Genomic DNA, 27,227 nt, shown 5'->3' with positions numbered 1-27,227 from the left:
GTAGAAATATACGTTTAAGTCGATTTTCTCAATGGGGATAAAATTTTTCAAAGTTAGCGTTTGCCTTGAAACTAGCAGAAACTAAACGTTCATTTAAACCAATTTTCTCTGTCGTTAAAGTTACCATTTACTCCCTCTTTTTATTGTACGTTGTCCCAAATCGATTACTACATAATGGAGCAAAGATACCAAACCGGGACTGTATGTTCAGCACTATGCACATATTATTTTATTCAAAAGACAAATGATTAGATTAACGTAATTATTATACAGTCTAACCTCTTCTTATGGACACTTCTATACGACGGACAGTTCGTTTGGTCCCAGAAAAGCCAAAAATCATGCATTCCCTACCTCTATAATACAGACACCTCTGTAAAGCGGACACTTGGTTCTGTCCCTTTGGTGTCCGTATTAAAGAGGTTTGACATTATTATAAGTATCGTGCATTTCCATTCCAAAATAACTCCAAGAAGTAGTTCACGGCAAAATTATTACATAATCTAATAAGAAGAATATTACAAATAAAAGTGTTACTTAGTTACATGTAAGACTGCATAAAATCCCATTAGGAAATCTAAACTGCTGCCTTAATTCTTATTAGCAAGTACCAGTACTTGGTGGATCATCCCCAAAAATTATTGTTAAAGCCTATACAAACTGATGAGAGGCCATTATTGGGGAGTATCAGACTGATGCTACAACGACGATAGTGATGCAAACAAAACTAGCCATAGGCTTTATAGACAAATGTATAAGCCAACATCTCTACACATGTATCTCACTTATTGTCGCCAAGTGCATGGCTACAACTTGGACCTGGCTGTGGCATACAAAGTAGTCTACGAGAATTTGCCTACATCTAAGTTTGAATAGTAATGACAAACTGCACACTTTTAACAAGCGACTCACTTTCACAATGCATCTATCTTACACTCCCTGTTTTATAGTTTTAGGATAATCCATTGACTGTCCTGTAATTTCAGCAATTTTAATGAACACAGTCGAGTAAAGATTGACTTTCAGAATAAAACTCTTATCACCTTTCCAATAAGATTGTGCAATTTAGTTAGAGTTGATCATCACAGGATCATCCTGACTAAAGGCACAATAATACATTAGGGACTTTAAGCAAATTGCTACAGTGACCTCTACTATGGTGGTCGTGGTTGCAGTCCTGAAGAGAGTATGTTACTGTTGCCCGTCAAATTTCAACTTTATGCAAGTGGCACCAAAAAGTCACTACAGGGCTTTTCGCTCATTTAGTTTCGTTGTTAGTAAAACGCAGGGAAGACTGAATTACTGCCCAATGAACTAGAAGTGTCAAATACGTTCTTGATTAAGAGAAAAAGAAAAAGGATAGGTTTTAAACCGGGGAAAAGTAGAATTTTATACTCATGTAGAAGCGACTATGCCATCACATTTTGTGCTTCGGCTAAAGGTCATTATTTTACTGGACATCACGCGCACGCCGTCATTTTTGGACTTTTTACTCCCAGTTGCCATAGTAGCGATCACTGTAGCAATATTTGTTACTTTGGTATTATTGGCATCCTGCCCATGAAGGGCAGTTATTTGGTACTGGTCTGTCTGACAAGTATTTATCAACCTCTCTGGTTATTTTCCCGGCTGTTCTTTCTTTGCCTCTATGACATGCAAGCCTCACAAAAGGCGTCAAGAACAGCATTGATGTTTCTTAGCTTTGACCTCTCTGAGCATAGTGGCCTGATGTACCTGGGTGGTGGATCATTGGCCCTCTCTTCATTGTCTTCACTCTCCTCCAAAGACATAAATTGGATAGCATTGTGTAGGTCTAATAAAGCCTTTATTTTGGCTTTGTCATCTGGAGAAAGTTGTGCCTTGTCCAACACGTCTGTGAGATTCATCAATTTCTGAACACCAAGAAAAACTTATTTAGTCACATGTGCATGACTACTATGATAAACATTTAATTAACATTTACTTTGTTCTTCAGCAACAGTTTAGTCTGGCAAAATAGTCACCCTAACTATTTTGAATCTTTAGATTTGGTTCTTGCTCTCTACTCTGAGCAATTTACACTACAATCAAACCTTGCATATAAATGGAAAGGGCACTGTTAACATTAAAAATGTCAAAGGGGGTAGGATGTGGCCCTAGTGCATTCTATAACAATCATTGATTATGTATGCATAAGATAAACATGCAAAACGCGTTGTGTTCTTAAAAAATGAAAGAGCTTTGTGCCCTTAACCTGAAAGATCCAGGTACCCAGGATGAATGTGTTTGAACAAACTAAGACTTCCTTGTCGCCCAAGAGCAACAGTAATGGAACAGAGGCCACCAGGCACTGCCAAGCACAGCTCTGTTGCAGGACAGGCTAAATAAATCACTAAGTGGATGACTTAAACTACACAGTAAAAATATTTTCACTGCAAGCATTAACAAAATAATGTACTTGTATTTTACCTACCTTTTTAGCTCTCAAATTGGAATCTTGTCTCAACTCTGTTTTCTTCAAGTTTTCCATTTTGCTGCCTTACCACGTCTGCGCGGGTACTTCTCTGACTCCAGTACTGAAAATGGCCCTTAGCAAAAGGAAAGCATGTTAAATGTGCAGGTCTGTAGAAAAGGAATTAAGAGTGCTTCTTGGTGTTGCTAAAAGTATTGTTGGTTTGCTCCTGTTTTTGGTGTGGGTATTATTTAGTGGCTTTTTCATCTTTTGTGTTTATGTCATTAGGGGATTGCACTTGTCGGCAACACCAAGAAACTACAGTGGAACCCCGTTATCATGGTCATCAATGGGCCAAAAAAGTTTTGCCGTATTAATGGGGTGACGGTATTAATGAGGGTTTGTTTACAAGAAAATGTATGGTGGTTTTTGCCAGGTGGCCAAAAAAAAGTGGCTGTAATAACAAGGTGACTGTATTACCGAGGTGGCCGTAAGGCGGGGTTTCACTGTACCAAATTCAAGAAACTTATAAAAGTGTACAGCTTACCTTTTTTCTCTGTTTTGGGCCATTTCTTTTACCCAAAATTTCCCCTCACTTCATTAACCAAAATACCCTCAATGTTTTTGTTCCCGACATCAGTATACCTCAAAGAAATAAAAACCAAAAAAAATGTCAAATATTTATATCAAAATAATAATACATGTATTACATGTATTGCAACAGCCTGGTTCTAAAAAAACTAAAGAGCTTAAAATGAGGCAGTTTTCTGGTAGTGCATTACAACGAAAAATATTTAAAAAATGATAGTTGCTTTTATCATCGAATAAAGCCGTTATCCAAGTGCTTGAGGCACAAAACAAAATTAAAGTGTAACAATATAAAAAACTGTGTAATCGTCAAGTTGGTCTCCTTGTGGTATTTGTAAAAATTGAAAGTATCATAACACAAGCACCATTTTGTCCACTCAAAGAAGGATAAATAGAATAATTCCAACTTCCCACTTAAAGATGGGCACCTTACTTGAGTCAATGAAGGTTGCTTTGTCATCGAATAAAGCTTTTATCCTTGTGTTCGAAGCTTAACAACAAATTGAAGTGTAAGGAAATTATATTCCTGAAAAATCTTCTTGTATATCTCCTGGTGACTGTTGCAACATTTGAAATATCATTGACACAACCACTACTTTGTCCACTCAAAGATGGGTAAATAGAATTGCGACTTCCCACTCAAAGATGGGCGTCTTACTTGAGTCAATGAAGGTTGCTTTGACATCGAATAAAGCTGTTATCCTTGTGTTCGAAGCTTAACAACAAATTGAAGTGTAAGGAAATTATATTCTTGAAAAATCTTCTTGTATATCTCCTGGTGACTGTTGCAACATTTGAAATATCATTGACACAAGCACTACTTTGTCCACTCAAAGATGGGTAAATAGAATTGCGACCTTCCACTCAAAGATGGGCGTCTCACTTGTGTCAATGAAGGTTGCTTTGTCATCGAATAAAGCTGTTATCCTTGTGTTCGAAGCTTATCGACAAATTGAAGAGTAAGGTAATTATATTCCTGAAAAATCTTCTTGTCTATCTCCTGGCGACTTTTGCAACATTTGAAATATCATTGACACAAGCACTACTTTATCCACTCAAAGATGGATAAATAGAATTGCGACTTCCCACTCAAAGATGGGCGTCTTACTTGTGTCAATGAAGGTTGCTTGGTCATCGAATAAAGCTGTTATCCTTGTGTTCGAAGCTTAACGACAAATTGAAGTGTAAGGAAATTATATCTCTGAAAAATCTTCTTGTATATCTCCTGGTGACTGTTGCAACATTTGAAATATCATTGACGCAAGCACTACTTTGTCCACTCAAAGATGGATAAATAGAATTGCGACTTCCCACTCAAAGATGGGCGTCTTACTTGTGTCAATGAAGGTTGCTTTGTCAGCAAATAAAGCTGTTATCCTTGTGTTCAAAGCTTAACGACAAATTGAAGTGTAAGGAAATGATATCCCTCTACAATCTTGTGACTTTTAGAACCTTTCTGCACCATCATATTAAACTTGTTATTGTGCATGTACACAAAGAGAAAAGGTTCCTTTTAACAATACAAGTCTCGTAACAAGCACTACATTTATTTCAATTGTATACAATTCCCATTGGTCCCTGCAAATTGCATATGTCGGTTTGAATCTAGTAGGGAAATGCACGTTGTATGCAAAAAATTAATATGAACATTAAATATTATTTTTGTACAGGTTTATCCTTGTGATAAACATCTACAGTCTCAGAAATTGGAGTGGAAATGTTTTGTACATTTCAGTGTCAAGGAATTTTTATATAATATTTTTCTGTCATTGCTATTGGATTCCGTACTCCGTTCCGTGATTCCGTTTCCTCATTCGAGATTCAAATTTTACGGCTGCCATCTTCGCCATTAAAATGTGCATTAGAATACAGAAAAACTTTTTTCTTGTAAAAGAAATCAGACAAAGACGTGCTTTACAGGCATATGTTATCAAAGAAACTACGGGCAACATACAAAGGTCAGATCTGTAGGAAGCAACTCGCTGTCGCATGAAGCTCACATGTGAAACGATTTTTATGAACGACATCGATGAAATGCTCCCAAAGCTATTACATAGACTTAAATATGCCTCTATATATTTAAACAAGATTCAGAATGTACTTACGAAACAACAAGGATCCACAGTTTAAAATAGGCGTTCTTTCTTCTCAATGATGGTCGAAACACTCAGTTTGCATTTGAGTCGCCAAGAGTGAACACTGAACTCCTTCATCACCGCTTCCATGGGATTTGGCGTTTCGTTTAAATAGTTTTTCGAAGTATTATTCCTCCCTGCAGTCTATCTCCGCAATCTATCACACTCTCCTCGCTCATCTTGACAAAAAAACGGCCCTGCATGAACAAACCACCAAAATGGAAGGCGAACCGACAGCGAAGAATGTTGAAAAGGGCGCGCGATTCAAAATTCAACGTGAAAGCGAGGCACGCATGCTCATAAGACTCACGCCTCCAGAGCGAGGCAAAATGCGTGCAAGCGTTATAAATTTATTTTGCTGTTTCTAATTGTTTCAAATTACGCGTCAATGTTTGGAGCGCTAGTAATTTTAATAACACATCTTTGAATCTCTGAAAAAAGGAAGACAGAGAGAATCATCTAACACTTTTCCAGTATTTAAGACGTGTAGTTTAGCGCAGGCGATTATCTCTGTTCTTTCGGATATTTTAGGTCAATGCAATGATTCCTCATCTTGCCTGAAGCGTAATCAGTACAGTTAAAACAAATTTTATTATATGAGAAACCTGGGATCGATCATGAAAACCAGCAAATTTCAGTAACAAAACCGCTTGCGGAAACGCAATGGAAACGAGCTGACACGTTTAAGTCAACGGAAGCGCTGCGGAAACACGAAACAATGCCTCCATTTTCATCTTACACGTTTCCCGTCGTAACCGTCGCGCGGAAACGCAACGGAATTTTGAACCATCAGGTTTACGCAGCATTTCCGAATTGCGGAAACACCTTATTTCTCCCTGTGTTAGTACAAACACTTATTCAAATGTTGAATTTTGTGTGACAAAAGAACAGAGACATGACTGTTGCTAGTACGTCAATAAGTGTGGTTTCATAGGGCATAATTCTCAGGTTTATTAACATCAGTTTATGCTACCATAAACATGAATTTATCTTTATTTTTTAGCAATTCGTTGAAATTTAGTAAAACTACGCTATCTTGCTGACATGCTTTCTACGTTTTGGATGGAAAAATTGTTTGAATGGCTTACCCAATGTCACTCTTTTTCATTGTAATGCAGCGTTTTTTAAAGAAAATACAAGACAAGACTAATAAACGCTAGTGGAAAAATTTGGCGGTGACATTGCTCAAACCGATTCTTTAAAAAACCGTCAACTAGTCGATCTGTACTCTGATTGACTGTATTTTCTATGACACGGTATAATTGAACTGATGTAAAATAGTGTTAATTCCAAATTCTTTTGGAAATAAAGTTTATGCTTTCAGGGGGGATCTTTATCCACCCCATGACTTGTGTTCATTATACACGCTTTAGATTACCCTTCTTTCCTTTTTTATTGCCTTCGAAATGCCTCAGTTCATGGTCAAAATTTGTTAAGTGGTTAGTTTTCCTTTGAAAGTGAACTGATGCTGTGTCGGTTGCGGAGTGGAAATTGGAAAATTGTTTAGTCAACTAGGTTGACATTGTCACCTCAAAAAGATGGCGTTTCGAACGTTCATCCCTCATCAGAAAGAATACTATCAGTATACCGAAAACACTCGCAAATTTGGTTATTTGGAAGTAATGCAAATTTTGTCCAAAAGTAAATATTTGCACATGTTACATGAGTAAAACGCACGCGAAAGTTTTGGGATGTAGTTTGGGTAAACGTTGGAAAACAGTGATGCATACATATAGATTTGCAACATGTTTGCTTAGATTTTTTCAGAAAGCAAACATTATTTTTCCACAGAGAGCAAATCTGGAGTAAATGTACACCGGATTTGTTGATTTGCGGAGGTATCAAATACGAAGCAAATGTAAAGTAGATTTCAGGTTTACGTCGTATTTGCACGCAATTTCAACAGAATAAACATCTGTGTTTGCATCATAATTACTTCTGGTGATAATTTTGGTCAAATTTAGAGGGCTAAATTTGCACCATATTTACTTCTGTTGCAAACCTGTTTAAATCTATTTTTTCGTGCAGTGTAGGGTCAGAGGCTCTTTAGTAGCAAACCGAAAACAAGAAAAAAAATACCTGAAATGATTGAAAATTACTATGAGAAAATTGCCATCAAAAACGTTATTTTTTTTCCTTCTTACAATTAAATTGGCTACTTTTGCCTTGTTCTATTGTAAAAAAAACCGCGTTTTAATTTACTTTGAAGCATGCTGAGAAGTGTGTATAGGGATAATTATGTCATTACAGGTACCTGTCAACCAAGGAATCCGGAATTCTGAGAATCGGGAATCTGGAATCTAGTAACTGGAATCCGAAATCCACTGCGTGTAATCCGGAATCCAAGACTGTCTTGGATAGTTATACATATGGCAAAATCAAGCTAAAGTTTGCAGTTGAACCCCTGACCCCTTGAATGATCAGTGGTATATAATTTCGCAATAAAATATTACTGCATACCGTATTTATTCAACCTCGAATTAGCGCCCACCTCGAATAAGCACCCACCCAAAAGGCAGAAAAAGTTATGATTATTCATTCAAAATATTTCCCCAAATTCTGATTGGCTAAAAGCACAGCACGCGTATAATTCAGCATAACCAGTTACAGATAACCAAATTTGGAAGAATTTTGTGTTTCACGAGGAAATGACGTAAAAAATGCAGCCCTCTACAGGAAGGCGCCGTTAACCGAGAGGACCTGGGGACGAGGTTGAGTTGTTTTGGTTGTGAAAAAAAAAATGGCGGACATTTCACTCGTTTCAAGAGTAAGAACTACAGCTGGAACTAGGCGAAATAATAACTAAAAATATGGCAAAAACATAACGCAGACAACTCGGAGGGCGACATCTGCTATTTGGAGAATATTTGCTGAGCTCGACAAACCTAGAAGTACAGTATCGAAGAACGAAGATGAACTTGACATCGATGTTTCAGCTATGTTTTCATACTAGGAATTATTTTGAATGAATAATAAAGCAATTAATGAATTCGGCTTTCGTAGGATATAAAGAATTAAGCAGATCTCGGAGCCACGTGTTATCAACCTCGGCCTTCGGCCTCGGTAGATAACACCATCCTCGATCTGCTTAATTCTTCATATCCTACTCAGCCTCATTCATTAATTGCTAAATAAGCGCCCAGCCTCCAATAAGCGCCCACCCCCGCCCCATTCCCCTCCCCCTCCGACTCAAACTCAGATAACCACTCAGTCCCCTTCCCACTCCCACCCAGTTGCAGGAAACATGCGTGCCTCATCACCTCGCGAAATCGTTAAATGGATTCTTGAGGTCTGGGATAGTCTGAATAGAGAGTTAATTATCCTTTCTTTCAGAAACTGCGCATTAATTGCGGCTTCTGACGGACAATATATAGATTTAGCCAGGGCTAAAAGCGTAAATTTATAATTCTACCTGTAGTTATGAAAACCGGGTTCTCAAGTAGATAAGGCCTGGGTCATTACACATTTTTCAGAATTTTTAAAGGGGGGTGGTATAACGTCAAGACATGCCATGACTAACAATTTAAGGCCAATCATAACCAAAAAATCTTCCAATTTCATTTTAAAAATTGTTCATAACTGCATCACGTGCCCAGCCACGCCCTGTTTTATCGAGAAATTCTTTGAGTCGAAATTCCCACCAGAAAGAGAGTAAACCATTTTTCTTTAGTAGGTCCAAAAGGTGGCTACTGATAGTCTTCTCGTAAAAACAATCGGAATGAGGCGAGGTCAATAAACCTCTTTCTCCTGTCGATAATTGTATTTAGAGGAGGACTGGCACTAGTCAGTGAACACCAATTGCACAGGCCAATTGTAATGCTTCGAACCATTCCGAGCTGATTTCGTAGACACTTTGTAGGGACAATGTTTTGATACAGACAAACTGGAGCTACTAGTTTGTCAAGTGGCGGGAATCGTTGGTTACAATTTTTGAACAATGAAGGGCGTGGTCGATCACGTGACCAAATAATTTTAATTTCTTTTTTCAAGTGTTTTTAAGTTTCCTTTACTTTACCATATAACGTCCCTCGTGGATGTCTTTAACCATTGTTTTTGGAAACTGTACATAAAAACCATAAATGACTTAGACCCAGGCCTTAATCTACCTCAGTTAGGAAGCATTTTGTAATTTTTCTCAACTTCCCCTGTCTAATAACTTGTTTACTGTGTTGTTTGCTTGTCTTTCTCTTTCTTTACTTTTTTTTTTGGCTTGTTTGTGGCTAGGGATTTGTGTAGAAGTGGATGTAGACAGGATTACTATCTTGTTTTGCTAACTATTTAAGTTGTTATGTAAGCCTTAACCTGGCACTCTTTTGCTGCAGTTCACTCAACTTAAAAATTTCCAGACTTAAATGACATTGGTTTGAAACTTCGAGAAGTCGGATTACTGAATAAATGTTGTAGAATTTGCGTCATAGTTTTAAACTCTTTGAAATGCTTCTAGGGACCATTAACTTACTGCCCGGCTTCAGATAAAGGCTTTAATCGGCCTTTTAATGAGTTTTATGTTTTAAATTGCCAAGTATTAGAATGAGTTGATATTTTTGCTAAACCGATTTTCAAGAATCCAGGTATAATTTAAATCAAACAATAAACTTGTAAATTATCCATTAATCAGTTAACTGGACAGATCCATTTGACTTTAAAAGATAGGGCTGGGTGATTCTAGAGAACAAAAATAATTTAAAAACAGTGCAAGCAGGAATCAACATCTAAACTCTTACATTGAGTTTATAGTCTTATGTGCACACCCCAAAAATAGCAATCACCTTTGATCACAGTAGATTAGGCGTGGAAAAAAAAACATATATATTTTCAAGCAAAATAATTTATTTGGCCACCTACACCACCTCTATTTTATAAGGGTAATTAATTGGACAGTCCCAAAATACAATTTTATGCTATAAAGGCTGTTAAGACACGATTCTCCTCTGTGGCAGCCAATTAATACAACAATTTAATTTCAAACTTATTGGTGTTATCTCTCTGTCTAAAGGAAAGGCCAAAATGCAAAATTTTGGTCGGATTGCTTTTTTGTGTTGCTCACTACGAGTTTACTTTAAAAAATCTGGTAGCACGTATCAAGCAGCCTTCATCATCTCTGATGTAAACAGTACTATTAGGCGCTGTTTGTTTGTCGTTCATACCTCGGATAGAGATTATGTCATTTCAAGAGAGAATAAAGGGGACAGAAAAGGCATCCTTCATACACACCCTATTCCATAGGTAATTCGTCTCGAGTTATTTTTAAGACCACGGATCCCAAGGGGGATTAGAATCACATAGCGCGAATGTGTTCCGCGTGCGTGACCCACGCTCAGAGCCACGCGTCCTTCACGAATTGAGGCAGAAAAAAATGGCGGAAGACGCGGAGAGCAATATTGCTATTCGTTTTGTCGACGAAAACGACTAAAGAGAGATTTCTGCTAAAGCTGTGTCAGCGAAACGGAAATTTCAAAAAATCGCCCTTCCTCTCTTGTATAGAGCTAATAGTACAGCAGCGAAATCCTTAACACACTAAATATTCTCTCAGGATCATTTATAATTTACAGTTTGAAGAGAGAAATTTCTGGTTTGATATTTATTCTTTTCTTTTCTTTTCAAAACCTTTCACAATTTATTCTTTTATTAGTCTTTTATTATTCAACAAAAATTACACTTGGTGTCCTATAATAATAATAATAATAATAATAATTTAATAACTTCTAGAGTGCTATTTACATTCACTGATCAACAGCGCTTAACAACTTAAAAAACTACAATAAAATTCAAATTTGTAAAACTAATTACATGTACATGAATATTACTTGGTACTTTCTTTATTGTACAAACGACCGGTTCGAATAGACCGGCAAAATTTATCATTTCATTAAAGCACTGAGGTTACGATAACATCGAGTTAAACTGATTTCACGGGTTGTCAAAGAGTCTAGCGATTCCCTTTTCCCTTGTGAGCGCCGACTCATTTCGCTTCAGTATTCAGAAATGCTCTCGATCTCTTTACGCTTTCATTACCTTTCGCCCGACATGTTTTGCACGCCGTTTAGTCATGCGAAACCTCCACGAAAGATCCACGCAGCGCGCGAGATAATTTTATCCCGATTCTAAAAACAACTCGAGACGAATTACCTATGGAATAAGGTGTGTATGGGGGATGCCTTCTCTGTCTCCTTTATCCTCTCTTGGTCATTTTTTGCCATGTTTTACTTTTAATTCTGTTGTTTTTTTACAGAATAATCTTACAAGACAAATTTCACTCATTCAATATTCAGGACGATCGAAGCACGCGCTTCTCTTGCACAACAAATTATAGCGGAGCTCTTGCGCGCGTAGCGCTCCTGCGGAGCACCATGGGTAAGTAAGTTTACCCATCCAGGAAAATTTGGTAATCACGTGACCGTACACCGCCCGCCCGCTGCCCGTCCGTCCGCGCCACAGGGAAACCAATGTTCAATCTCACACTTTCTAGCTAGTTTGGGAGCACAGGAAGACTGATATTGACTCTCTACGTCCAATTTTTATGCTCTGATTGGTCAAAACTTGACAGGTGAGTTCATGAGGAAAATTTATGCAGCATCTTGAAACTTATTTGCTTTGACAGCTGAAGCTGACATAGTTTTGTGTCAACTTGTGATGTTTTTAACTGTCTTTTTCCACTGAATATTTACAGCGTTCCGGTGCTTGATCTATCCGAACACCCTCCGATATCTGCCTCACAGATTCAGTGCAAACAGACGGTTAAAAAATTAATAAGATCAGACGACACAAAGATCTGCCAGCTTCTGCTATCAGTAAACAATCCTCTTCTTCAACTCACTTGTCAAATCTTGACCAATCTGAGATAAGAATGGGACGTAGAGCGTAATCAACGCGTGGCCAAGCTAAACAAAGTCAATTTCTTTGTGGTATTACAGTGCAAGAGACAGCTTAATAGCTATTGCCTTCCCTACCTGTAAAAAAGGCTGACTTTTCGCGTCCGGAGTACGCTAGCCCGTAAGCGCAACTTATTTCATGTGCTGTGTTCGTTAAAAAATAATCTTGAGCCTGCGATCATTTGTCAGCAGATGACTTGAAAAAAAAACACGTAACCTCAAAGGGTCAAAACTTGAGCCCACGATAAGATCATGTGACACCGGTCAGTGGATACCCTACTTTGACAGCTGTCACTTGATTATAACATGAATTTGCAATATTATCTCACACTAGCTTACTACCAACATCTTTGAAATTGATAGAAACAAATTTTCTTAGCCATGAGGATACGTTATAACATACTCCTCCCCCAACGGGCTAACTCCTAACTCCCTTCTCCCTCCCCCAGAGTCTGTTCTTTCAGTGTTCGGTAGTACGCTGAAGTCATAAGTAAATTTTCTCGGATGGATAGATTACCAAATTTTCTCAGCTATGGAGCTACGCTAGTAAACGCTTAGAGCTCCAACATGAAGATGACCAAATTCATTGCCTAAAGGAGGGTCAAAATTGTCATGCAGGTCTAGATCGCCTAACGTTCATCCAGCAAGCTGTATCTGCTTATCAGGCGACTAACCCATTTGCCAAAGTTACGACCGGGAGTTGCAATGTCAGACATCGAAGAGGCAACACGAGAATATTCACTTATTGACTTGAGTGATAATAAGATGGAAATTGAAACTGAATTAGTACTAATAAGCGACTTCCCCGAAGACAGAGACAGCAACTCCAATGATAGCAGGATAACTTATAATTTCTAGTATTGTGTTGCCTCTTTTATAATAGAGTATACGTGTATTATGCCTAGGGCGTTAACTAAGTAAAACTGTACCTACGCTTTACGCGTTTCCTAGCGGAAAGTACGGTACCATGACATAAGCGTGAAAACCTACAAAATGTTCCTAGAGAGACTGATATAATCACATTCTAATATACGGAAAAAAATACAGACAAACAAACAGAAAAAAAAATGAGAGATACATAACAAAAAGGAAAAGCGAAAACAGCAACAAACATTTATGTTTTGTAATAAGACGGTTTTTGTCTGTTAACCTTTAACTTCCTAAGGTAATGGGAAATAAGTAGCTAGATTGAGTATGATCGTCCGGGAGAACGTAGTCCTGAATACTGCTGTTGATGATGACAGTGACTGACGTTTCGACAACCTAATTAATGCGGTAGTCATCTTCAGAGTCAAAGTGAGTTGCATCACGTCAGTTGATGATACTAAACTCTGGTTTTGTTAACGACAACGGCGACGTCAACGAGAACGGCAAAAATCAATAGGCTTTCATTCTTGGCAAAACAACAACTCTGCACGTGCATCACGCTGTTTTGTACATTTCTTTGCCTTCACTGCACGACTACAACGTGAAAATACCTGATGTCAAGTTTTGTGGAGGACGTGAACACAAGACGACGACTTTCTCTCTCTTTTCCTGAACTTCGATACGGTCTTTTAGAATTCAACTCCAGAACAAAAAATGTCAACATTTGACGAATTGAACGAGATGGAATAAGTGCGATAAAGTTTGAAGCCGCGCGAATTCACTTTTTAAGTGACGTTTTCGTAACCGTCGCCGTGGTCGTTGCTTAAGCTCCCTAATAAGTCGTTTGTACGGTGCCGGTAACTGTTGACTACGATTCGGTGCCGGCGTTTAATTTAAGTAAGTAAACAAGCTTTCTAAAATGAGTCGTTTATCGTAGTTTGTAGGTTACGTTATACATGTCGCAGAGTCCCAGTCGATATGATGTTTGGCCTGTAAACAGTGCTCAGATATGTGATTGTTGACGTCCTCCCGCCCCTCCCTATTCCCCACCCAGGAAGATGTACACTACTCTTCCCTTATTTCTTCTAGATTGTCTTGTATCCATCCTTCCCCATACCTTCAAGCTCTTAACCCTATTCAGACTTGGAGGGGGGCGGGGGGGCTTTTCGAATCCCCCTCCGGCAAAATCGTTATAACTCCTACACCGAAAGAGCTATGACGTTCAAATTTTCTGACTTTTCCTAAAATTTATCTAGGAACATTTTGGTATAATTACCATGTCCATGTGATTAATCATGTTGCCATGGCAACCAGTTTCTGACAGATAGGTTTTGGAAAATTTAAAAAATGGTGATTTTTTTGTTTTAAGATCGCGTTTTTACACTTATAGTGCTTTTTGTTGTTAAAATGGTCGTTGCTTGGGACTAGTTTTTAAATTGCATCAAAATGTTTCAACATCGAATATTTGGGGGGGAGGGTGGGGTAAAATTTGTAACTTTTTTGCTTTGACAAATATGCTGCTCTATTTTCTAAATAACACTTCCAAGGTCATTAGTTTGGGTAATAAACATTAGTTTGATACTTCTTTTATACATTCTGAGGTTTTTCCCCTTTGAAAGTTGCTTTAAATTATAATTTTAACAAAAAAAATGGAAATCCAAGATGGCGGATCCAAGATGGCGGACAACCATCTCAAATTTTAAATTTTACTGCTTCCTATTGCTTTTTCTCGCTGTACAAGTGTTTCCTTGTTACTAGTTCATAAGAAAGGATAACAAAGACATGACCTTACCAATATTATTGATATTTTACGTATCTAAGTGGAAAAATAATAAGAAACATTGAAAAATCGGAATATGACGTCACTGTGACGTCATCATTGGACGTGGCAAGTCAAAACTGGGTGTGGGGCTTCTTTGTACGGAGATGATCATTGTGTGTAAATTTCATGACCCTAGCATTATTGGTTCCAGAGATACAGCGGGGGGGGGGGGGGGGGTCCAAGGAGTCCCCCCCCCCAGTCACAGATTGACCAAAAAAGCCCAGCAGTCTGAATAGGGTTAAGTTGAAACTGTTACTGGTGTCACCTAGTATAGCGCAGGTAGTTCTGTTCATGAGTTTCGATTTCATAGCTATAGTATTATTAATTGTAGCTGAATTCTAATGCTGGAATCTTTTTCGTCATTTCGGCAGAATTTACAGATATGGTCCCCTACGTTCGGACTCCGATAATACCCTTTGTCCAAATCTTCCTTCTCACTGGGACTGCAGGTTTCCTTCGCATTTTTTTTCTTTACCTTTCCTCGATTCTATGTTAATAAAGGGCTACTAGGCATATGGAGTGTTAACCCCTACTCCACAATCCCACTGCAAAGTGGAAAAAAATTGTTGAGCTCTCTTACACGGCATAGTTTTTTTTTTTCTTTTCATTTTTTGTAGACACACACCTCTCTTGCCAACCCCTTCCCTTGCCCTATTCAATAATTAGGGAATTGTCCTTCGCCTCGTTGACTTCGTAAGTTCGTTCGTTCGTTCATTCATTTTGCAAATATTAAGTCATTCTTTTCTACATTAAAGCTGAAAACGCACTTTATTCAATTAAGTTGCAGGAGACTTGACAGTTACTTTGACAGTGTTTTCTGGCCGTCGTGATCCTACTTGGACTATACCTTCCAGCCACCCAAATTATAACCGAATTAAAAACCATATGGCAAAATCACCAACTATTTCACCAGAAAACATGCCGGCGCGACTGGGCTACAAGGGTTTCACAGTGCGAGAAGAATCTGGACGGGAGCGACTGATTCTTGGACAGTCAACGAGGGCCTTGCAACACCTGTTACTTTCGACTATGCCTGCAGGAGAACTACTAAAGGAAAACATCGACGAAGTTCAAAGAGATATTGATAAATTAGATATACACCATGCTCTCGGATCGACAGCATCGTCAGTCTCCTCTCAGGATTCAAAGAAACGAAGATGCAATAACTGTTACAATTATGCCAATGATATCCTAACAGACACTTATTCCCAGCCTGGTTTAGCAAGTGGACAGGTGTTTAGTGGCTACAAAGGCACAAGTCTCGTATCTGCTGCGCAGCTCGATGGGTTGAAAACTGTACCGGAAGAACAAGTATTTCGTAGCTACAAAGGCACCAGTCTGGGATCAAGTTCGAAGCTCTGTAAGCACAAAAAATACACTCTGGCTCTCGCCATTGACCAAGGTGAATTGTTTGACGTTTCTGCATATTTTCTAAAACGTTTCCTCTTAGTTTCAAAATAAGATTCAATTTCAATATAAGATTGCTTTGGCAACGGGTCGTTGGCAATAGGGTATTGGGTGTTCAGGATTCGAAACTTATTCCAATGATAGATTTGCTTGAGTGCATGACTACCAAACAATAGCCCCCTTGTGGATGCGCAAGCCAAATGCCCATAATATATTTTATTGAAACAGGAATATATTAAAAAAGTAAAATAATAACAAAAGCAAAAACAAAAATGAAACCCCAAATAACTTTTATTGAATCAAGTATATATTTAAAAAAAGTGGAATATGTGGAATATAAAACGAAATAGACAGCAAACCAAACCTTAAGAAAGCAAAAAAAAAAAAAACAGGAAAAAATTAGCTCGGAATATTAACTATACTTCTTCTTTCCTTAATTTTATATTTATCTATTTATCTATTCATTTTTAAGGTTACTCGTGAAAAACGCTATAGCATTCAGTTTGTGCTTTGTCAAATAATAACAATTTTTATTTTTTTTCTATCATATATGTCAAGGCTCGCAGGACAGGTCTGGCGACTTTCATTGGTACCGCCGTGATGGCGTTGAAAAATGGTCCCACAAGCCCGGCCAAGCTAGACCGACCTTTAAAGATAACGACAACAAGGACATCAAAGACCCTCGGAAAGCAAACATGGGCAGCTATAAGATTGTAGCGTTTATGGAAAGCTGTAAAGATACTGTAAACATTCAAAATAACGATGTGTGCTTGTGAAGAAATTTTTCGATACAACAACGGCGAACCTTAAACTAATTAAACTTAGAAGAGCACTTGGGAAGTGTCTTCTTGTTTTATGGGGTATATGAAAAACTTGATTCCCGACACTGCCATTCCACTAGAAAAGCGATTCACAATGCAAGATTTTGACTTTTCTATTCTCTCTGTGCATGGTAAAATGTGGGAAGATATATGAGTAAAAATAAAGGAAATATGAGATGAATTTATTTTTAGCCAAATTCTGTCTCGCTCAGTTTACCAAATAACTTAAAAATCACTTATAAAATAACTGAGGTAGTACGCCCGTTCTGATTGATCAAAAACCAGTTTTCTTCAAGTGTAACAATAAGTTTTTTGCTTTTAGGGTGGCGCCTGGGATGGGTTTAAGGTCCCGCTTGCCCTTTTCCCTGGAGATCAGAAATCGCAATTTTTTTCTTTTATTTTTAATACTATTATAATTAGTCTTATTATTACCTTGTTTCGTCAATAATTTTTCTATTTCTTGTTCTTTTTTTATTATAGTTTGGCTCCAATAAAGTGTTAAATTAAATCGTAAGCTATGATTGGCTTGTTATGACTTCAGAGAGAAGACCCGACTTGATGACAGTATTCCACAACATTTTCTGTTTGTGAGTCATTTTCTGTCAGTCGATTTTACCTAAAGTTGTGTTATAAAAGCAATAAGCCACACTTTCTATGGGTTTACTAGAGCGGGTGCTCTTATAGATCTTCGTATAGCTCAGGAAAAGGGCCAGTAATATGAATACAAGGAAAGGAAAAGACCAGAGAAGAAAAATAAATCAATAAAAACTCTAGGACACCAATCAATGGTCACTCTCTTGTTAGAAAGACTCCTACACTACCACCAAAAATAACATAAAACATCTCATGTCATTTATGAAGAACATAGAGCCCAAGAAACTCGGTTGAAAGGTGAGACGAAAATATATTTTTTAACTTGAATGACAAGTACAAGATGATGTGACTTGACGTAATTATGACATCATGTTGATTTTTCACGTAAATTTCCGTAAAGTAGCCATAAAGCGAAAAATACTTAAAAAAAGGGCTGGGAGATAAAATCAAGATTTTATTTATTTATTTATTTATTTATTTTTATTTTATTAGCTTTGCCCTGAAGAATACAAAAAAAAAAAAAAGAAAACAAAGAAAAGAAAAAAAAAAAAAACACTGAAGATATGCAAACACTAGTAATAAGAAGGTAACAATACACTAATAATAACTCAAATATTTGGGCAGGGACACCGCAACAGCTAAAGCCAATTACTGCGGACCCAAAAAATAAAAAGACATAAAAGTAGCAATTCAAATCACATGCAGCAACTAATTTCTTGGTATAAAAACCCGGCTGTGTTACATTTCAAGCAAATACTTTTGAAGCTCCTTGGAGAGTCCGGGTCATAGTTTATTGCTAGAGCCCGCGAGTAATAGCCGTAAAGAACAGATTTAAAGTCTAGTAATAAGCAGGTTCCAGATTCTAGTGGTTCCAATAAAAAAAAAAGATCTCTGAAAGGTAGAAGTCATGCATTTTTTAGGCACAAAAGATTGAGAGCTCGTTGCGGATATACGGGTCCTTCGCGCGCATTCGCGCACGAAGGGAACAACAGACGGATCTAAGTGAATAATATTATGCGTAGCCTTGTAAAAGTATACTAGATCTACTAACACATAAATAACATTTAACAATAGAAGTGATGTCATGATGGCGTTATCTATTATTCATAGGCGAACTAGAGGCATTGTCTACCATGTTAGATCCGTTATTCCGAATTATATTACCAAATTCACTCCATTTTGCTTAAAAGCCGTTTAAATCGAGGTAATCGTGATAATAAAAAAAATAATCTGTGTATAAAACAATGCTAATAAGAAGTAAAAAAGGCTGAGGCCGTTGAACTTGGAGAGAAATTAAGACTGTTGAATACAGAACCAAACGTTTGCTATTTGGTGATTTCAAATTAATGATTTGTCTCAAATTAGTCACTAAAAATCCTGGATTGCATTAACTACCATGATAAATTTAACAAATAATGCTACTGATGAAGTGTAACACAATAATAAGCGAAAATAGAAATAATACATAGAAAAACTATAGAAATAAAATATAGTAATATTCACGTAAGGACCACTTTAAAATTTTTCTGATAAATGTCTTGATCTTTGACTCGGTATGATTTGTGATACAATATACGTATACATGTAGACAACCCCCAAAACATAAATTTTTAAACTGGTATTATTTTTCAGGGTTTCTCATATTACAGTTGACTCCCGATAACTTGAACCTTCAAGGGAAATCGAAAAAAGTTCGAGTTATCGGGAGCTCGAAGAAAATAGCCGGAAGTAAGCTAAAAAACAGTTTTTACCTTTCAGTGAACATTTAAATCACATTTTATAGTAGAAATGTTAAGTGAAAATTGAAAGATACTTTTAGATTATAAATCAGAAGATAACGTAACATAGCCTAAATAGAGCACAAGTTTTACTGTTTTGAGAACTAAAGCTTTTCACTTTAGATTTGTGGCAAACAACATCTGATCGGCGCATTTCAGTGTGGTTGATATAGTTGATATACTGAGAAAGGGCCCTGTTCGGCCTCCACTAGTAAACTATATGTCTACGACACGTCAATGGGACTTCAAAATCCAATGTTTCGGACGCCAGTACACTGTTTTTTTCCCGACCTTTTAAGCGCTCAAAACATGGTTCGAGTTATCGAAGGTTAAATTATATAGAAATGATCTGAGGGGGAACAAGAATTACTTCGAGTAAGCGGGAGGTTCGAGTTATCGAGGGTTCGAGTTACCGAGGGTAAAATTACAGTAAATGTTGGAAGGAAATCCAGGGGAAATCGATTTCGGTTCGAGTTAGCGCGAGGTTCGAGTTAGCGAGGGTCATGAGGGGACACAAATGGCTTTTACTGTAAGTACAATCCCACGCAGAGATGTTTTCGTCGCGGGCAGTTAATCCGACCTAATCCCATTTAATATGTCCCGCTTCTCGAAAGTGCGAAAATTTATTTGCCGTGTATTAGATTTCAGTATACATTTTGTTAATCTTCATTTCGCGCCAGAATAAATTCGTTTGCGCGCAAAGGGCTTCTAAAAAAATCACAAGATTTGTCCCACTTCGAGACCACTTTTTGGAGATACGCGGGCTTAGTAGCTGGAATACATTGCAGAGGCGAAGATCTGGCGTCTTTTTCTCCTCGTCGTTTTTACTGCACGACATTTGCTTTAACTGTAGTGAGAATGCAGTGCATATCGTTGGATTTTACTTCACGCGGCTTCGTGCGGCTTGCTACTTATGAAAGAAGAGTGGCGGATTTCATGTCTTTGTTCGCCTTTAATTTTTTTGTCGAATACAAGGTAAAATAACCGACTACTGTAAGGTAAGAATTGAAGTTTTAAATTTTTTTCTTGGCGAAAAATAGTGCATAGAACTCGTGAAACCCGTTAGTATTACCTCTGTTATACCTAATGTCATGCGATAACTCCTCGCCTTTTCGATGAGTAATACGACTGATACAAAGAATAGCTTCTTTCGCAAAGTTAAGAATAATTTAGTTATCGAGACCATTTGAGGACGATTTATCGTTATATGCTTCATTACTTGGCTTATTCCGGCTACGTGCGAGGAGTTAGATGACAATGTTTGTGTGCTATAATTATGCTCCGATAATTTCTTGCACCTTTGTATTGAAACTCGTGAAAGCAAAACTTGTTTTACCCTAGCAAAAAACTCTTCTATTATGGAGACACTTTTAACGACTTTCAGGGCCCAACATGGTCTAAAATTTTTAGGGAAAACAAAGTTTGATTTTTGGCGAAACAGACGGTAGCTTTTTTCTTTGAAGAGAGCGCGAGCCAAACGCGAGCTTTAAGCCCCGTGAGTACAGCAAACCTAGTGATTCTTTAGGTAGAGCTAACAAACATAGGCTGTACTTAAGGTGGTGCACCTATAAGTGTAGTGTAACCCAGTGATTCTGTAGGTAGAGCTAACAAACATAGGCTGCACTTAAGGTAGCGCACCTATAAGTGTAGTGTACCCCAGTGATTCTGTAGGTAGAGCTAACAAACATAGGCTGCACTTAAGGTGGCGCACCTATAATTGTAACCCAGTGATTCTGTAGGTAGAGCTAACAAACATAGGCTGCACTTAAGGTGGCGCACCTATAAGTGTAGTGTACCCCAGTGATTCTGTAGGTAGAGCTAACAAACATAGGCTGCACTTAAGGTGGCGCACCTATAATTGTAACCCAGTGATTCTGTAGGTAGAGCTAACAAACATAGGCTGCACTTAAGGTGGCGCACCTATAAGTGTAGTGTAACCCAGTGATTTGTTGGTAGAGCTAACAAACATAGGCTGCACTTAAGGTGGCGCACCCATAAGTGTAGTGTAACCCAGTGATTCTGTAGGTAGAGCTAACAAACATTAGGGTGCACTTAAGGTGGCGCACCCATTCAAATGCTTTTCAAGATTACACATCGTTATAAAGCCATTAAATAAAAAAAAAATTAACACAATAAATTCGTTATCATGTTGAAGGGTAACTCTATTAATGTTCATTCACACACTCGACCGCTTGTCAAAAGTGAGAAACGTCTGGCCGTATAGGTGATTTTGGAAATGTTTTGAACGCTTTCGCTAAAAGCCAACGATTGATCGTCCTGAATATTGGCTGAGGGCAATTTGTCTTGGAAAACAGTGAAATACTGCAATCTGTCCGAGGTCTGTATGATAAATACAACGCCTCATAGTACTGTTTCACCTCAGATGTGATGTATAAAAAGTATAAAAGGTTGGTTTACACACCCCCAGATTTGTTGATTTTGTAAAGTAAACTTATCGAACGCAAGAGATGCAGCCTGATTTCTTTTCTGGGCCTAATCTACTGTGATCAAGAGCCGTTATGGCTCTTGAATGTGATCGAAGATGATTGCTATTTTTTGAGTGAACATATAAGTCAACTCGAAGTGAGATGTTTCACTCTAAAATCACTTAGCTTTTCCCTCAAAAGCCACATGAATGTGCCCTTAAGTTAACTGATTTGTGGATTACAAGTTTATTGTTTGATTTAAATTATATATTTATTAATGGGAGCTTCGCTTTTTAGCTCTGGCTAAATCTATATATTATTGACTGAATCCGTGATGAAGAGAGCATTCTTTTCTGGTTGTGACATGTTTGAACACAGAGCAGTAAAGACGTTGGAAATTCCCGCCATTTGGCCAAGTGGAAAAGTCGTCCCTGCATTAGAAGTGTGTTGGTGTAAATAGGTCCAGAGAACCATTTTACTTCTATGAAAGCTTCTGTGTCCACGAAGTACAATAGATTCAAGAAGTGTATCCACAGCTGGCGTTGTGTGATCAAAGTGTGTTCTTTCCGGTGTCTTTGTCGTATGAAAGGATGATAAATGGATTCAGAAAAGTGTCCAGATAACAGGAATTTGCCATTTGACCAGAGCCGTATGTGTATGATTGAAAGATAGTGGAAGATGGTGAAGTGGTATTTCAAGGTAACTTCTTTTGGCAAGGATTAATTTTGCAGAGGACTTGCAGTTTCCCACAGCCTTGGCACTTTCGTCTAGGTGTCCCCTGAGCTTTCTTCCGAAACGTATTGAAATCCTTGTGTTCCACTGCATTTTCACTTCTACAGGATGCTAGTGTCTTCAAGACAGTTGAGTGGTCGCTTATCTTCTAAGCCTTTGCTTTTAGATGATCAAGGTGTGTGTTCCAGGTGGGCATTTTTCCAGCCTGTGCTTCACTCCAGAAACCTTTCAATTGAATAAGGAGATCTTGTATGAACTGCTCGTCCCTTTTAAATAAAAAAATCATTGTTTTCCTTGGTGTCCAAAAAACAAAGTGACATTTTTTTCTGCCAGAGTAGCATACATTTCAAGTTGACATTGGGGAACTTTCTATAGGGAAAATGATTTCCTCTCATACAAGGACACTTAATTTCCACAACCGTATCACGGTCGACCATGCCGTCTATGCCATCCCTGCCTGAAACAGCTGGTTAAATTTTTGCGTCCGAAATCAGTTTGAAATCAAAATTCTACTAGTGCGGCTCGTACACAATCTATTCCCTGTGTATTAAAAAACGGAATTTTGGCCAACGATCATTTTAAATTTAGTGACTTGTCAGCGGATAACTTTAAAAAAAAAAACAAGCAAACTCGTCGACAACGAGCCCGCGATACGATCATGTGATACTGGTCAGCGAACTCCCTTTTTAAAGAGCAGCTGTCAATTGACAACAACGTGGATGTGCACTATCAGGCTGCAGGTTCCCAAACTAGCTAAAAAGTGTGAGATTTAACATTGGTTTCCCTGTGGTGCGGACGGACGGGCGGGCGGGCGGATGGGCGTACGGTCAGGTGACTACCAAATTTTCTTAGCTATGGGGCTCTGCTAAAGGGGGCTTCACGCTCGCGTGGAACTCAGCTATAAGTATAGTTTTCAAAATTGTAACGGTCACTTTAGAAATGGTATGTTGAGTAGCATATCGAAACGTCAAGTTTATAAAAATGAGTACGTTAAATATGTTTATCACCACTTCTTGTTCTATTTCTATTAAACATACAAGGTTCGTGATTTTACTGATATATTGATCACCAATTAATCAACACTATTACATCGCGACAATCAGAACCGGCCTTCTCGGTTGAAGGCATTTTTTTCAGAATTGAGGGATTTACAGGCAATCGTTTCATCTTCTCGCATCCCCCTTCCCATCCCCTTCTTCCACTTTGTTTGTTTGTCGGTGTAGGCTAGTTGTTGGGATGGGGGGTGGGGTGATTGAATTTAATACTCCCCTGATGATAAACACTATTATTAAAAAATAATATTCATCCCGTTTTCAATCTGGTTGTAGCTGAAGCTATATTTTATAGACTGTCACCAAAATAAATGCACCAAGGTCTTCCCTGGTGAAAAACCTCACGTGATCCTTAAGAGCGGATGTCAGTAAATATCGACCAGAGGTCTACAAAAGTGAAAAATCGAAAAATCTCAAAAAAAAATCACAAAGTAGCACTAGGTAAGCTATTAACATAAATGTAATTTTTACTTCGATCCGATAATTATTTTCCACGTACGGGGGGGTTATTGGTTTCGCGGCTCTCGGACCGGGTTTTCCAGGCCCGAGACCATGTGTCACAAAAAAAGCGTTTTAAAATTCAAATCAATTGTAATGTGGACAACAAATAACTTATTCAGAAGAGTACTTAATTGCACACATTCTAAGTGGTGATTTACTCAGTTTGAACGAAAGTATAATATTTTGGAGATTTTTCATTATTTTCAGTATTTTGAACGTTTTCGTTCAATGAAAAAATGGCAAATTTCAAAGCCCAAAATCGTCGACTGGTACCTCGATTTCAGTAACGAGTCTTATATCACGTTAAAGAGCGTTATCTCTTCTTTCAAAATCTGTTTTCAAAACTACGGGCAACTTAAAAGAACATTTTTGAGGCCAAAAAATACAAGTAGTACTTTTCTGAAATTTGAGCTTTCCAGACGCGGCGGGCCGATGCTAAAAACTTGGAAAAATACAGTAAGAAATCAGTTTGAGCAATAGTGGTTTCATGTTATCAGCTTTCAGAAACCAAGACGTGTTTATCGAGCGATCTGATAAAATTTAAAGCCGTTTTCCAACAAGAAAAGCGGAGTTTAGCCATCTTCTGCTACCAAACGCACGAGTGACGTAAGGTTGTCAAAGGGCAAAGCACAATAATAAACTTCAAAAAGCACAACGTTTCTGCGTCCAGGAATTATACTTTAGCGGACAGAACATTGCCTACGAGTGTATGTTTCATACCTTAGCATGGGTTTCCTAGATACTGGAAATAAAGAACATCAAGGACAGCATCGGCAAGAGCATCTTCGGCTGCTCTCAAACGACGGAGATTGCGTTACTTTTCACAGATTGACCGCTTACCACCTGTTTTTGGACTCGCATTTCGACCGAACGCTTGCCTCGAGAGGCGCACGGCACGGATCTGAACTCTTCTTCACGAGATATTGAGCTGAATTTATCGGAAATATGCCACCACCACCAACAACATGAGCTTTTTTCGGGTATTTGTCGTTTTTTATGCGAAAAGTTCGGGTAAGCAGATTCTCGCAAAAACCATTTGGCTTAAAAAATGTGTTTAAAAGCCCACCCTGGATTTGAAGCAAAAAGTATTTCCTCGAAATAAGCTAAAAATACCCAATTCACGCGGTGAAAAAATGGATGATTAAGAAAAAGGATTATCGAATTCTTGCCTAACCTGAGGGATTTCCCGTGATGTAGGATTAGGGCTAGGAAAAAAGCCCATAACCTGCTCCTGTCGTTGTGAATTTCCTCAAGATCAAAAATTTCAGTAAGAACCGAAAACAACAGCTTAAAGGAGGTGCACACACCTTGAACTAGTAAGGGAAAAGGGGCTTCTGATTGGGCTAAACTGTCATTTATGCACGGTGCAATTAAGTAGACCTGTTACTATCCCCCGCGCAACCACATGGGGAGTACTTTGAAGCGGTCCTGTCGGGGACTTTCGGGGGTAGGGGGCGGGGGCAAATCGAAAATAACTTCTCTTTGTTTTTGTGAAGTACATCATTTCTCGCACGGTTGACAAGGTGACGGCGGACTCCGTACCTTTGGAAAGGCCCTTTTGAAACATGTCGTGGCAACATGCAGGGCATCACGAAATTAACGTCAACACCTTGAATCAACTCCATGAACAGGGAGAGGCGATAAGTCCCATCTTAAAAGATGCTTGATGTCTAGACGTGAATAGTCTGTCCACAGTCATTTTTCATTTTGTATTTCGGGACCATTTGACAGCGTACGAGTGAACCGGAGTGCAGTAACGAGCCCTAACCCCACCCCATTGCCCTTGCGGTCAATAAATCATCGCGTTTTTCATTTTTTTTTATGCGCGTTCGAGAACCTCCAAAGGGAATATTGAGGGTTTTTGTACAGTTTCAGTTTATTTTACCGACAAAAAAGAACAAAACAAAGCAAAAGACAAGTATACAGAAACACGCAGAAGCAATGTGGTGAGGAAGCCCAAAAAGAAACCATCAGGCTTAGGTCATCCCCTTTTCGTTCGTTTAGCGTCGAATAGGTTTCCTGGTTTGGGGCGGGTCGGTCGGTGAAGTGAAAAAAAAAAATCACAAGAAATCTGAGAACGGGAGGCCTGAAACACCAGCATCATTGCCGTGGAGACTAAAAACAACAAGACAGGGTCACCAAATCGACACAAACTCAATATGGCGGAAAATTTGATGGTCAATTTATTAAAAAAAAGGCCCAAAAAGGGTAAAATGCAAAGAGGATACACCAACGAAGTTTTATGCCTCGAAATGATGTTATAATGCTAATTTTTTAGATTAAAAGAATTAATCTAAGTCCAAAAAAAACAAACCTTGTCGTTTCTTTTTCTTGCTTTTTTAAAAATGCCAAAAAAACTGGGTCTTTTGGACGACACTAAACGAAGAAAAAATTAATATAGGTATTAAGCTCCCTTAAAGTATAAAAGTATAAGTTTACAAGGACAGGATCGAACGTATACTGAGTAACTAAATGATCAAAATTTGATCAAAATTAAATGAAAGGCTAAGAGCCTAAGCGCTGTCTGATAACGAAACGGTAAACAAGAAGTGCTGCCTCTCATTTAAAAGAGACGTGAAATACTGGGTGGACCACATCCTGAACTCCCGCGAAATCCGCAAGAGAGGAACGCTCAGGGCTAAGGAGACTAAACAGGGGCGTAGCTACTTGTACGCACGGTTTGCACGTGCGTACCCGAAAACGTTGAGGAAAAAATAGAATGAAATAAACATAACTAAAAAAAATCGGTTTCCAGAGAAGCGACGACATTAATTGGAGAACCGAATCTTGGATGATTTATTTATATAGCAAGCTTGATGATGTAAAGCGTGAACGCGTTGTTTTCTCCACGACCTGTCTTCGGAGTAGACGAAGTAGGGCACAACTGTACGTCAATGTGTGGTGCTTTTGTCGGTCAAAAATAATGTGACAAAAAGGGGTAAAAAGAGTCATTTGTAAACTAAAGTCGGAGGTACTACAAGCTTGATTTTTAATAGCTGAATTAATGATAAACGGTTGACGTCAATGAACATAACAAGCCGACAGAATTAAAGAATTTTAGAGGTTGTGTCATTTCATAAACAGCAAATATGCTTTTGCTTACAACCGTTAGCCCCACCTTTAATAAAGGCACCTTAAAGAAATGCTGAGATTTGGGGTAAGGGGGGGGGGGGGGGGGGGTAGAAGATGTAGAAAAAGGTG

At 38.3% G+C, this 27,227-nt stretch overlaps 1 long non-coding RNA gene across 1 annotated transcript; it reads right to left on the bottom strand.

Moving 5' to 3' along the window:
- Positions 1 to 206: 206 nt before the first annotated feature.
- LOC140935048 (uncharacterized) lies at positions 207 to 3,115 on the bottom strand. Its single transcript, XR_012165163.1, has 3 exons — positions 2,979 to 3,115; positions 2,453 to 2,567; positions 207 to 1,892 (listed from the first exon to the last, which is right to left on the bottom strand). It is a non-coding gene; the product is annotated as an uncharacterized lncRNA (long non-coding RNA).
- Positions 3,116 to 27,227: the final 24,112 nt, after the last annotated feature.

Source organism: Porites lutea, chromosome 1, assembly GCF_958299795.1.
Source record: "Porites lutea chromosome 1, jaPorLute2.1, whole genome shotgun sequence".
Lineage (NCBI taxonomy): Eukaryota > Metazoa > Cnidaria > Anthozoa > Scleractinia > Poritidae > Porites > Porites lutea.
This window is presented reverse-complemented; position numbering and strand designations above follow the sequence as displayed.